Here is a 6,506-nt window from a genome sequence, read left to right as displayed (position 1 = left end):
TAAGAAGTGAAGACAGCTAACAAGAACATGGTCACCTAAGGGGTTTATTATTAAATCCCCTACATCCAATCCTATTGATGTGATCGCTGTCAGGCAGATCTCCATATATCATGTTATAACCTCTAACCTCACAGCTCTGTGCTTGGAGTGTCATGGAGCTCCTGACATTTATTAGTATAGCTAGCATGTTAATAACTAGAAAGCTTTAACAACGTTCACAGAGACATGGTCTAATGTCAAACATACCATAATTAAAGTCTATTGCATAAATGGGTTGTCCCACAAATCAATATTAAGTTTATCTGTGAGCTCATGCAAAACATAACAATTAGTCAACTAGAATCCTTTAAAGACAAGTAAATGCTCTTGTATGTAGACATCGCTGTTACATATTTGATTTGATTGTCTCAGAATATCCTCTTAAAGGGGTTTTCTGGGATTACTGTGATTTTTAACAGATATGCTCATGTAGTTGTCTATCTCATGTACATCTTCCCTACTCTTTTTTTTTTTTAGTATTGCTCTCCTGACCCATTTTTACCATGAAAATGTTATGAGCAGCGGGTGAGAACCCACTGCCGCACGTGACCAAATCCCTCTGAAGGCGATGTCTAAGCACACCACTCGTTCTTCACACGATACCTCTGATGGTGAGAAGAGACTTTCCCCAGGGGTGTACCAGGTGCTACCTCAGAGGGGAATTGGAACACTAGGGAATCGGGACCAGAATGTGAACCCACTGGACTGACCTCCAGGTGACACAATACAGCCAGTGGATGCTGGGAGGCCAGAGGCTTGTCAGATGGGGGCATAGTCAGAGTACAAAGGCAGAAGTCAGAGCAGGCGGCAGTCAGGCAAAGTCCATAAGTCCGGGCGTGGCCTGGCCATCATGGAGTGAGGATGTCCTCTGCTGCAGCTCCTCCACTATCCTGACCTTATCCTGGACATCCGCGGGATTTCTCGCTCCAGAACAGCGGGGTGCAGGCTGTGGGACCGTCTACACTGGCCTGGCTCCTTTTGGGACCCTCATCCTCAGTATCGGCAATTGCGTTCCAGTGTGGCCTACTACATACCTGGCACTTGTGCCGCTGGTCGCCATCTTGGAGCCCGACTCTACTCACCTCTGCCTGGTGCTCAGTGCGTGCGGGGTCCGGCCAGGGAGCTGACTGCTGAGACCTGATTCCTCCTGCTTTCTCCTCGCGGTCCTCCTGTGTTTCCGGCCGGCAGCGCTCATCTGTAGTGTGCGCCTGCACACACGCCACGGAGAGAGGAGGCGTCATCACTTGGGCCTTCTTCTGTGGGGAGGCCGGCGCTTCTTCTTTGCGGCTCCCTGACCTGACGTCCTGCCAGCGCTGAGGCGGTGCGGCGGAAATACAGTCTGCCTTGATATCTGGCCACCTGCTGGACTGGATCCGCTCTTGATGGTCTCCTGTCTCTTCCCCTGGAGATCCACATGTCTGAAGGCCTGGATTGTGGTGCGGCTCCTCTTCAGGTGCTTGTAGCACCTCTCTACAAATTTGGCGTCTGCTGCAGCCATCTCATCCGCTGGGGTAAGAGTTACTAGCCCTCAGTGGTTTCCCCTGGACTATCTGTCTGCTCTGGTGGCCAGGTGCTGCTTCTTTATACATGGGCCGCAAAACAGTAGGTTCCGGTGGCCCAGTTCCCTCCAAATTGGTTGTCAACGCCATGAGTCAAACTGAAGATAAGGAGGTTGGTGACCCCTCTGATCCGGAAGGGGTAGATTTGAGTAAAATAATGTCAGCAATTACAAAATGCCAATCTGCGCTTACAGTGAAAATAGACCACCTGCAGTCTGACCTCACCTGTCTCAGGCATGACATTGATAAAATTTGTGACAGGACCACAGAAGTGGAGAGAAGACTGGGAGAGGTGGAGGATGTACCCCACTCAGGGGGAAACCAGGTCAGAGCTCTACAGCAACAAGTAAAACTCCTGCAGGCGAAAGTTGATAATGCTGAAAACCGGAACAGGCGGAATAATATACGTATTATGGGCCTTCCTGAGAGGGCTGAGGGTGCATCGCCTGAAGTTTTTGCGGAACAGCTTATCAAAGAATGTTTGGATCCCATTAGCCTTTCCACTACCTTCGTTGTTGAGAGAGCACACAGGATGCGTACTAAACCCCTACCGCCGGGGGCACCTGCAGGCCCATTTATACTGAAAGTCTTGAATTATTGGGACCGTGATACTATTCTGGCGGCAGGTCGGCAGATACAGGAGATTAAGTTTGGGAATGCAAAGATCTAATTTTATCCGGATTTCTCCTCGGAGGTTCAAAAGCAACAACGCCAGTTTACAGCTGTGAGGGCCTGCCTCCTCGAGAAGGGCCTCCGTTATGCAATGTTGTACCCTGCACGTCTTCGGGTTCAAGATGGAGAGACTGCTAGGTTCTTTTCCACTCCGGAGGAGGCTGCGGACTGGCTTGACAGGAAAGGCTGAGTCTATGTGGGTCCCCAGGTCACTGGACCTTTTCATATTCCACAGATGTCCGTTATATCTGCGGGGGCTGAAGTTGCACTGAACTTATTTACTATCCCTGCATTGCTATGACCAACGTGTTAAAGTTGGGACCCGTTAACTGTTCCTGATCCCTTATTTGGCTGGAAAGCTATTAGTCTTAGTTCGGGTTACTGGACTCAGATATGTTGGGTGGTCTGGGCAGGGAGAGGGGAGTTATCTACGGGACTTATTTCACCTGTTTCATATTTGTTTTATGTGTTGGTGTCTTGTCTTGTTGTGTGAGTGTGGGTGTGTCTAGCCTGGATGTCCTGGGATTTTTGCGACTTATATGGTCGGCTTTGTAACATGATGGCAACCTGTAAGTTTATCTCCTGGAATGTCAGGGGGCTTAATGACAAAGCGAAAAGATGTCTTGTATTGAATTACTTAAAGAAATTCTCCCCAGATATGGTACTACTGCAGGAGACCCACTTGAGAGGCCAAAAGTTGCTGGCATTGAAGCGTCCTTGGGTCGGATCATCATTTCACACTGTATATAGTAACTACGCCAGGGGGGTCTCTGTCCTGGTGTCCAAATCAATCCCTTTTCAGTTGCATTCCGTGCAGACGGACTTGTCTGGGCGTTATGTAATTGTACACGCTGCTATACGGGGAAGGGACTACATAGTGGTAGACATATACATTCCCCCTCCTTTCAAAAAGGAGTACTAGATGACATAATGGGGAAGGTATCAACTTTACCGACTGACCCACTAATTATGATGGGTGATTATAATGCAGTGCTGGATCCAATTGCGGATAGACTTCGTCCTCAGGTCTCGCATAATAGGTCACTTGTAAATTGGGCTGATGCGCATGACCTGACTGAAGGCTAGAGATTTCTTCACCCACGTGACCGTCAATACTCCTTTCACTTGGCTTCTTTTGATACCTTGTCCCGTATAGATTAGGTGTTTGTTAATAGGGAGCTATTGCCGTGGCTGTCTAGGGTGGAATACCTCTCATGGGGTATCTCGGATCATGCCCCGTTACTTGTGATTTTAACAATGCTGCTGGCACCCCCGGATAGGCAGTGGCGTCTCAATGCTAGATGGCTGGAGGTCTTACCTGTGGCCTGTGCAGCTCTAGAGGGGGCAGCGGATTATTGGGCTTCTAATGAGGGGTCAGTTAATCCTGCTGTTGAATGGGAGCCCTTCAAAGCGGTGCAACGCGGCACTCTTATACATGCCATTGCATCGCATAGGAAAGAATTAGTGAGTACTAGGACTAAACTAGAGGAAGAAGTAGCCAATAAGGAGGGTGAATATACTCAGAACCCTGGCCCAGAATCCCGTGAGATGTGGGAGGAGGCCCAGAGGAGATATCACCTTCATTTATTGGAATATACTCAGAAGAAGCTATTGTATCAGAAACAAGTGGTGTTCTCGGAAGGGGACAAAAACGGGAGGGCTCTGGCGTATTTAGCGAAAACAGAAAATCCTCAGACAGTGGTCTCCCTTATTACTAATACGGAGGGTGTCCAGTTTTCCCAGCCAGAGGATATTTGTGCTCTATTCGCCGGTTACTAATCTGACTTATATACCTCAAAAACATTGTTTACAGCTAGTGATATTCAGGGGTTTCTGAAGAGCGCCCAGCTTACGCCTCTTTCCCGCTTGGACAGATCCTTTCTGGACGTGCCAATTGAGGAGGGGGAAGTTAGGGCAGCAATATATAGTATGATGGGTAGGAAGTCTCCTGGTTTGGATGGTTTCCCGTTAGAATGGTACAAGGCGGATGTGGATAGGCAAAGCAAGCGATTGTTGAAACTTTTTTTAACTATACGTTTGAGTGTAACAGACTGCCCCCGTCATTCATGGAAGCGACCATTGTGGTGATTCACAAACCTGGGAAACCTCCGGACCAGTGCAGCTCCTATAGACCAATCTCCCTTTTGAATGTGGATGCGAAAATCCTAGCTAAACGTGTTTATGAAATGGGAGCTCCCTCTTAAGTAGCACATACTAACCCCAGGTTGATAGGTATCACCTGGGAGGTGGAGACCCAAGGGGGCGTTCCCATGCACATGACACAATAGAAAACCCTTTATAATCAAGGGCAAACACCAGCAAAAAGGAAAAAAAAAGGAAAAAAGGAAAAGAACCTTACATACAGGTAAATTAAATCACTAAAACAGTGATCATATATAAAAATACAAATACAAAGAGAGCAAAAATACTAATGGCAAAGAATGTGTGTAAGAAAAAAGATGGCACGATCCCACATTAGTACTGTAAAATGAGATCATGGCGTCTATTCAACCCACAGGGCTGGCGAGATTCTAACTGGAAGATCCAGAAGGCCTCCCTGTTAAGGAGTTTCCTCCTGTGATCTCCCCCCCTAGGCGGCAAAAAAACTCTTTCTATGCCCTTAACCTGTAGGTGGGATACCTCACCAGCATGTACCACTGCAAAATGCAGGCTGACCGCAGAGACATTCCGGTCCTTATAATGAGGCACATCGGAAATGTGTCTGCGGATCCGATTTTTTTAAAGGAGTGGTGGTGCAGCCCACATACAACAAGGAACACAGTGTACATGTAATAAGATACACCACATGCTTGGTATTACAATTAATATAGGACTGAATATTGTATACCCTTTCGTTGTTCATGGACTTAAACGTTTTCTCAGTGGTCATGTGTTGGCAACAAATGCATTTTTTGTGACCACACTTAAAATTCCCTTTATGCTGTAACCAGATGGCTTGTGGTTTTTTGGACACTGAAAAAAAGCTGGGACTAATGATATTACCCAGGGTGGGTGCTTTCCTGGCTACACATTTAATTCCGTTGGACACAATATCAGACCATTCGTTATCAAAATTGAGTACATTCAGATATTTCTTCATAATTTTACATATTGTAATTATTGTACCAGGTCCCCATGGCAAGGGTCAGGGTTAATGGGTACCTGTCCCGCCCCTTTGGTCTGCATAGAGGTACTAGGCAGGGGTGTCCCTTGTCACCTATGTTATGTGCCCTAGTTATGGAACCATTGACTCAACTAGTTAATGGATCGAGACTGATTGAGGGATGGTCTATAGCGGGAATCCAGGAAAAAATTTGGCTCTACGCTGATGACCTGCTGGTCTATTTGGCAGATGCAGGCCCATCCTTGGATACAATAGATGGCTTTGGGAATTATTCGGGCCTCAAGGTCAATTGGAGTAAATCCAGCCTCTGCTTAATAGACGAGTTAGATCCTGCAGATATAACGCTCCTGTCGCGTTTAAAGGTTGTAGATTGCTTTGTCTATTTGGGGATTAAGATACACAGAGACCCTAGACAGTTCTATCAGCATAATGTAGTCCTTACTATGGAGTAAATTCCTCGTAAATTGGAAGCTTGGGAAAATTTACCGCTTACGTTAATAGGTAGAACGAATATGATAAAAATGGCCTTACTACCGAAACTTCTTTATCTTTACAGAGCAGCTCCCATAAGGATCCCCTGCACTCACTTTGATTCTCTAGATAAGATTTTCCCCCCTTTTTTGTGGACCCATCAGTCCTCGAGCATTACTAGGAAATCCTTGAAAGCTCTATATAACCAGGGGGGGTTGAGACTACCAGACATGTATGTGTACTACATCGCTGCCCAACTAGTGTATGCCTCTTGGTGGATTAGGGCGGATGCCAATAATCCTGCAGTGGTATTAGAAGCGGCTATTGAGGGCTCTTATGAGGCATTAGCCAACTTGGTATACCGGGGGGAGGGAATTCAGTCCTGTACTACACTGAAGCTATGGCCGTGGTGGTGATGGCCTGGAATCAATTTGTGGTGACACACATTAAGGATGAGGGAGGCGATACCTGGTCCCCATATATTCCATTGTGGCGCAACAAGCAGTTGAAAGAACTGTTTAACTTATCTGATTATGAATTTTGGCCTCAAAGGGGTGTGAAGTACCTTACTCAATTATATGTAGATGGGGTCTCCTGCTCATTTGAGAGCCTTCGCAGGGAATGCAATTTGCCTCATACAT

This window comes from Bufo gargarizans, chromosome 3 (genome assembly GCF_014858855.1).
Source record: "Bufo gargarizans isolate SCDJY-AF-19 chromosome 3, ASM1485885v1, whole genome shotgun sequence".
In the NCBI taxonomy this organism is placed as follows: Eukaryota; Metazoa; Chordata; class Amphibia; order Anura; family Bufonidae; genus Bufo; species Bufo gargarizans.
The sequence above is the reverse complement of the archived record's forward strand: the minus strand, read 5'-3'. Positions refer to the sequence as shown.